Genomic DNA, 8,211 nt, shown 5'->3' on the forward strand with positions numbered 1-8,211 from the left:
GCAAACTATTGCTCGCTGGATCTGTAACACGATTCAACAGACTCATTCTGCGGCGGGATTGCCGCAGCCGAAATCAGTGAAAGCCCATTCCACAAGGAAAGTGGGCTCTTCTTGGGCGGCTGCCCGAGGGGTCTCGGCATTACAACTTTGCCGAGCTGCTACTTGGTCGGGTTCAAACACTTTTGCAAAATTCTACAGGTTTGATACCCTGGCTGAGGAGGACCTTGTGTTTGCCCATTCGGTGCTGCAGAGTCATCCGCACTCTCCCGCCCGTTTGGGAGCTTTGGTATAATCCCCATGGTCCTTACGGAGTCCCCAGCATCCACTAGGACGTTAGAGAAAATAAGAATTTACTCACCGGTAATTCTATTTCTCGTAGTCCGTAGTGGATGCTGGGCGCCCGTCCCAAGTGCGGACTTTCTGCAATACGTGTATATAGTTATTGCTTAACAAAGGGTTATGGTTATGTAGCATCGGTTGAGTGATGCTCAGTTGTTGTTCATACTGTTAACTGGGTAAGTTTATCACAAGTTGTACAGTGTGATTGGTGTGGCTGGTATGAGTCTTACCCTGGATTCCAAATCCTTTCCTTGTAATGTCAGCTCTTCCGGGCACAGTTTCCTTAACTGAGGTCTGGAGGAGGGGCATAGAGGGAGGAGCCAGTGCACACCAGATAGTACTGAATCTTTCTTTAGAGTGCCCAGTCTCCTGCGGAGCCCGTCTATTCCCCATGGTCCTTACGGAGTCCCCAGCATCCACTACGGACTACGGGAAATAGAATTACCGGTGAGTAAATTCTTATTTTCTCTTACGTCCTAAAGGATGCTGGGGTCCACATTAGTACCATGGGGATGTACCAAAGCTCCCAGAACGGGAGGGAGAGCGCAGAGGCTCCTGCAGAACTGATTGACCGAACTTCAGATCATCAGAGGCCAAAGTATCAAACTTGTAAAACTTTGCAAACGTGTTCGACCCAGACCAAGTTGCAGCTTGGCAAAGTTGCACTGCCGAGACACCCCGGGCAGCCGCCCAGGAAGACCCCACCTTACGAGTAGAGTGGGCCTTAACAGATTTTGAACACGGCAGTCCTGACGTAGAATAAGCGTGCTGGATAGTGAACCTAATCCAGCAAGAAATAGTCTGCTTAGAAGTAGGACACCCAATTTTCTTGGGATCATATAGGACAAACAGAGATTCCGACTTTCTGTGACGAGAAGATCTCTTCACATATATCTTCAGAGCCCTTACAACATCCAAAGACTTTGATGTAATTGAGGAGTCAGTAGCCACTGGCACCACAATAGGTTGGTTGATATGAAATGCCGACACAACCTTCGGAAGAAACTGCTGACGTGTCCGGAGCTCAGCTCTATCTTCGTGGAAGATCAAGTAAGGGCATTTACAGGATAAAGCCCCCAACTCGGACACACGTCTAGCAGAAGCTAAGGCCAACAATGTGACCGCCTTTCTAGTGTTCACTCTAGGCTGTTTCAGCAGGGCGCCGCGCCCTTCCCGTTTTTTAGCAGGCAAAACCCACCCTGCCTCTTTTGCGGCGCCCTGCTAGAACAGCCGCCCGCTTCCTGCCCTCCCGGTGTGTATAGATGTCGTGCGCATGCGCGCGGCATCCATTCACGCATTGGGAGAGAGCTGGGGGAAGCCCAGCACCGACGGAGGTGCTGGGCACGCCCCCAACAGTGACGTCGCCGGCCACAGACGCTCTCTATAGTAGCGTCTGTGGGCTGCACCGCCCCCCAAAATGACGTAGGCATGGCCACGCCCCCTAATTTGCGTGGACGCGCGCGGTGAAGCCGCGCGCGCGCACATATGCCCCCAGAGTCCGGCGCCATGCCTCTTTTCACTCCTAGAGTGAACACTACTTCCATGTAAGAAATTTGACCTCAACCTCCTGTAGAGGCTCAAACCAATCCGACTGGATGAACTGCAACACCACGTTAAGGTCCCAAGGCGCCGCAAGCGGTACAAAGGGAGGTTGGATGTGCAGAACTCCCTTCAAAAAAGTCTGAACCTCAGGGAGGGCAGCCAATTGTTTCTGAAAGAAAATGGACAGGGCCGAAATCTAGAACTTCACAGATCCTAACCTCAGGCCCATATCCACACCTGCTTGCAGGAAGAGGAGAAAACATCAGAGTTGAAACTCCACCGTAGGAAACTTCTTGGATTCACACCAAGAGACATATTTCTTCCAAATACGATGGTAATGTTTAGATGTTACCCCTTACCTAGCCTGCATCAGGGTAGGAATGACCTTCTTCGGAATGCCCTTCCGAGCAAGTATCAGGCGCTCAACTTCCATGCCGTCAAACATAGCTGCGGTAAGTCTTGATAGGCGAACGGCCCCTGTTGCAGCAGGTCCTCCCGAAAAGGAAGAGGCCTCGGATCTTCTTGCAGTAGATTCAGAAGGTCCGCGTACAAAGCCCTTCTTGGCCAGTCTGCGGCAATGAGGATCGCTTGAACCCTTGTTCTCCTTATGAGCTTTAGGATTCTTGGGATGAGTGGGTGTGGTGGAAACACGTACACTGACTGGAACACCCACGGAGACACCAGGGCGTCCACTGCCACTGCCTGTGGGTCCCTTGACCTGGAACAATAACGCCGGAGCTTCTTGTTGAGACGAGAGGCCATCATGTCTATTTGGGGTAATCCCCAAAGACGTGCTATTTCCTCGAACACCTCCGGATGGAGACCCCACTCCCCTGGATGTAGATCGTGTCTGCTGAGGAAGTCTGCCTCCGAGTTGTCTACTCCCGGAATGAAGATGTCTGATAGCGCCAATGCGGGCTTCTCTGTCCAGAGGTGTATTCTTGTCACCTCTGACATTGCCGCTCTGCTCTTTGTTCCGCCTTGTCGGTTTATGTAAACCACTGTTGTTACGTTGTCCGACTGCACTTGAATGGCCCGATTTCTTAGAAGAGGGGCCGCCTGAAGAAGTCCGTTGTAGACGGCTCTTAGTTCCAGGATGTTGATGGGCAGGTCGGCTTCCAGGCTTGACCACCGTCCTTGGAAGGTGACTGCTCCCCAGCCCCGAAGGCTCGCATCCGTGGTTAGAAGGACCCAGTCCTGAATCCCGAACCTGCGGCTCTCCAGAAGGTGAGGCAATTGGAGCCACCAAAGGAGTGAAATCCTGGCCTGTGGCGACAGACGAATTCTCCGGTGCATGTGGAGATAAGATCCTGACCACTTGTCCATGAGCTCCAGTTGGAAGGTCCGAGCGTCGAACCTCCCATACTGGAGAGCCTCGTAAGAGGCCACCATCTTTCCCAATACGCAAATGCATTGATGAACCGACACCCGGGCTGGCTTCAGGATATCCCGGACCATAGCTTGTATCACCAATGCCTTTTCCTGCGGAAGAAACCATTCCCAGAAAGGACAACCTCTGGGTTGGTTCCAAATGTGACTTTGGAAGGTTCGGAATCCAACCATGACTCCTGAGAAAGCGTGTTGAGAGAACAATGGACTGCAGCAGCTACTCCTTGGACGATGCCTTTATCAGCAGATTGTCCAGATATGGAATGATGTTCACACCCTGTTTGCGGAGGAGAACCATCATTTCTGCCATCACCTTGGTAAACACCCTCGATGCTGTGGAGAGGCTGAATGGTAGGGCCTGGAACTGGAAATGACAGTCCAGCAATGCGAAACGGAGATAAACCTGATGCGGCAGCCAGATCGGAATGTGGAGGTACGCATCCTTGATATCCAGTGATACCAGGAATTCCCCCCTCTTCCAGACCTGATATCACCGCCCTGAGAGACTCCATCTTGAACTTGAACTCCTTTAGAAAGGGGTTCAATGATTTTAGGTTCAGATTGGCCTGACCGAACCATCCGGTTTCTGTACCACGAAAAGGTTCGAATTGTATCCTTTGTTCTGCATGTTAGGTGGTACTGGCACAATGCCCTGTGCCTCCACCAGTGTTTGGACAGCGTCTTGTAGTACAGTGCTGTCTGCCAACAGAGTTGGTAAGCCTGACTTGAAAAAGCGATGAGGAGGGAGACTTTGAAATTCCAGCCTGTATCCCTGAGACACAATATCTATCACCCAGGGATCCAGACCGGACGATACCCAGACCTGACTGAAGTGTCTAAGTCTCGCTCCCACTGGCCCCACCTCCAGGCCGCGCGGTCCACTGTCATGTGGAGGACTTTGGCGTACCTGAAGCAGGCTTTTGTTTCTGGGAACCTGCAGCTGCAGGTTTCTTGGACTTAACTCCACCTCCCCTAAAGAAGGCAGTGATCGCGCTAATCCCCCAAAAAAGTGGGTCCCAGGGACCCCTCACTTTCAAAAATTGGGGTCCTACCGGTCCTTTTCTGGGTCCCATCGAAATGAAGGTTCTTATTAATCTTAATCTTATTTGGACACTACAAAAGTGTTGCAAGGTGGGGGGATGGGGTGACAATGCTGCTGGGCTATGTAGCATGCAGGACACCCTGCACCAGAGCTGTAACTAGACATTTTGGTGCCCTTAGGCAGAAAGTGAATTGGTGCTCCAACTTATCAGATCGTAAAGAACAGGCAGTGCGCGCCGAAGGCGCGCCGCAAAATTTGAGGGGCGTGGCTTCATGGGGAAGGGGCGTAATAGTGCAAATTCACATTACATCACAGTAGTGCCGCTTATACATATTGCACCAGGTAGAGCTCGCTATACACTTTGCTCCAAGTAGAGCACATTATACACATTGCACCAGGTAGAGCCCTTTATACACATTGCGCCAGGCAGAGCCCGTTATACACATTACGCCAGGTAGAGCACTTTATACACATTGTGCACGTTAGAGTGCATTATTATACACATTGCACCCAGTAGAGCACGTTATATACATTGCACCAGGTAGAGCACGTTATATACATTGCACCAGGTAGAACACGTTACACACATTGTGCCAGGCAGAGCACGTTACACACATTGTGCCAGGCAGAGCACGTTACACACATTGTGCCAGGCAGAGCACGTTATACACAATGCGCCAGGCAGAGCAAGTTATACACATTGCGCCAGGCAGAGCAAGTTATACACATTGCGCCAGGTAGAGCGCCGAGACACATTGCACTAGGTAGAGCGCCGAGACACATTGCACCAGATAGAGCGCCGAGACACATTGCACCAGGTAGAGCGCCGAGACACATTGCACCAGGTAGAGCGCTGAGACACATTGCACCAGGTAGAGCGCCGAGACACATTGCACCAGATAGAGCGCCGAGACACATTGCACCAGATAGAGCGCCGAGACACATTGCACCAGATAGAGCGCCGAGACACATTGCACCAGATAGAGCGCCGAGACACAGTGCATCATACCCCAGGCACACACACAGCGGCTACCCACCACACACACACACAGGATCTGCCCACCTTATACCCCGGACGCACGCACACACACACACACACAGCGTCTGTCCACCTTATACCCCGGACGCACACACAGCATCTGCCCACCTTATACCCCGGACGCACACACACACACACACACACACACAGCGTCTGTCCACCTTATACCCCGGACGCACGCACACACACACACAGCGTCTGTCCACCTTATACCCCGGACGCACACACAGCATCTGCCCACCTTATACCCCGAACGCACACACACACACAGCATCTGTCCACCTTATACCCCGGACGCACGCACACACACACACACAGCGTCTGTCCACCTTATACCCCGGACGCACACACACACACACACACACAGCGTCTGTCCACCTTATACCCCGGACGCACACACACACACAGCATCTGCCCACCTTATACTCCGGACGCGCACACACACACAGCATCTGTCCACCTTATACCCCGGACGCACACACACACACACAGCGTCTGTCCACCTTATACCCCGGACGCACACACACACACACACACACACACACACACAGCGTCTGTCCACCTTATACCCCGGACGCACACACAGCATCTGCCTACCTTATACCCCGGACGCACGCACACACACACACACACACACACACACACAGCGTCTGTCCACCTTATACCCCGGACGCACGCACACGCACACACACACAGCGTCTGTCCACCTTATACCCCGGACGCACACACAGCATCTGCCCACCTTATACCCCGGACGCACACACAGCATCTGCCCACCTTATACCCCGGACGCACACACACACACACACACAGCGTCTGTCCACCTTATACCCCGGACGCACACACACAGCATCTGCCCACCTCATACCCCGGACGCGCACACACACAGCATCTGCCCACCTCATACCCCAGACACACACACCTCATACCCCAGACACACACACACACACACCTCATACCCCAGACACACATACACACACCTCATACCCCAGACACACACACACACACCTCATACCCCAGACACACATACACACACCTCATACCCCAGACACACATACACACACCTCATACCCCAGACACACACACCTCATACCCCAGACACACATACACACACCTCATACCCCAGACACACACACACAGCAGCTGCTCATCTCATAATCCTCCACCTCTTATACCCTGGGCACACATTGACCCTCTCCCCTTACAATCGCGGGCACACATGCATGTAACTGGCCCCCTCCACTTACACCCTGGCACAGCGTGAGCCCATATGCAGGCACAAATACAGCGGGCAGCAAGTGGTCAGTACACGGCAGCGCAGAGACCGGGATATGGTGTGAGATATACACTGTACACACACCGTCCGGCGCTTAGTCTGCCGCGTCCAAAAAAAAAACAAAAAAACTATCAGGCAATCCATCACATAACCTTTGGGGAAAAACACAGCCGACCACAGCTCCAGCCCCCATCCCTCAGAAGACGCCAGCCAGGGAACCTTTACAGCTGCAATAAAGGAGCTAGTTAGTCACCGAACACTTCCTACTTGAGTCCCTGCAACAGCTGCACCGTCGCCACGGGAACCCCGGACCCCATAACAAACCCAGGCAAACACTCACACGTGTTAGTCACGGCCGCAGCTATACGAATACCGCCACCATACTTCACCGGGTGGCCATAGCGGACTGACTGACGGGATTTGAACGCACCACTTGTCAGCAGGGATCTGAGTCCTTGATCTAGTGGGTAAAGCTGGACAAAATGCCTGGGGCTTCCCGCGGTGCCGTCTGAGGCAGTGGCCGTGCTACCGCTCTTGCTTTGAGAGAACACATCAAAGGCAAGAGCGGTAGCGCGGCCACTGCCTCAGACGGCACCGCGGGAAGCCCCAGGCATTTTGTCCAGCTTTACCCACTAGATCAAGGACTCCGATCCCTGCACATAATTGCCAGCACCTCAAAAGAGTCCCTGTGGCAACCCCCGTCCCCTATACGCACTATAAACTTAAACTTACGGACACCGAGTCACCCGGCCTCCGCAAGCATCCTGGCACCAAAGAGGAGGGGAAACTGGCCCCACCTCCTCTTTATATCATGCAGCACGAGGCCTGCATGTCAGTTAAACAAATCCCCCTTACAGATTGGCGGAATGAGGAGCGCGTCCCCGGGGACCCGCCCACTTTGTAAACTGGAGTCCCATGTCATCAAAAACGGGTAAAAAACGCGCTATAGCGCGTTTTTGCGATCACTGGAAGGTATTGGACGTTCTGGCCTTTCTAGGCTTGTTAGGCCGAAAGTACTGCGTTGCAGATGAAGAGAAGGATTTCTTCGGAGCAGGTGCAGCTGAGGGAAGAAACGGAGACTTACCCGCTGAAGTGGTGGATATCCACGCGTCTAGAGCTTCCCCAAATAGAGCCTAACCTGTATAGGGTAGGGACTCCACACTTTTTCTGGATTCCACGTTGGCCGACCACTGGCGCAGCCACAGTCCCCGACGAGCTGAAACAGACATGGAAGATATTCCCGCAGCCATGGAACCCAGGTCTTTCATGGATTCTACCATAAAACCTGCTGAATCACGTATATTGCGTAAATATAATGCAACATCATCCCTATCCATCGTATCCAAATCCTCAAGTAAGATAGCCGACCACTTTACTAAAGCCTTTGCAATCCATGCACTAGCAATAGTGGGACGTAATATGGCCCCTGAAGCAGTGTACATTGATTTAAGTGTATTATCAATTTTCCCATCAGCCGGCTCCTTTAAGGCGGTAGATCCTAGAACAGGCAAAACACCTTCTTTGAGAGTCTGGACACAGATGCGTCAACAATCGGCGGGTTTTCCCATTTTTTCCTATCCTCAG

The 8,211-nt window shown here is 52.6% G+C and overlaps 1 long non-coding RNA gene across 2 annotated transcripts in view; it reads right to left on the reverse strand.

Moving 5' to 3' along the window:
* LOC134910699 (uncharacterized) overlaps window positions 1-7,437 on the reverse strand; it is a 28,701-nt gene extending 21,264 nt beyond the window's left edge. Inside the window, exon 1 of one of the 2 annotated variants that reach the window (XR_010176261.1) lies at window positions 7,360-7,437. This is a non-coding gene — a long non-coding RNA (uncharacterized LOC134910699). Of the gene's footprint in view, window positions 1-6,779; window positions 7,027-7,359 lie in introns of those variants that run through there. The other variant, XR_010176262.1, reaches the window with a different exon arrangement.
* Window positions 7,438-8,211: the final 774 nt, after the last annotated feature.

This window comes from Pseudophryne corroboree, chromosome 4 (genome assembly GCF_028390025.1).
Source record: "Pseudophryne corroboree isolate aPseCor3 chromosome 4, aPseCor3.hap2, whole genome shotgun sequence".
NCBI lineage: Eukaryota > Metazoa > Chordata > Amphibia > Anura > Myobatrachidae > Pseudophryne > Pseudophryne corroboree.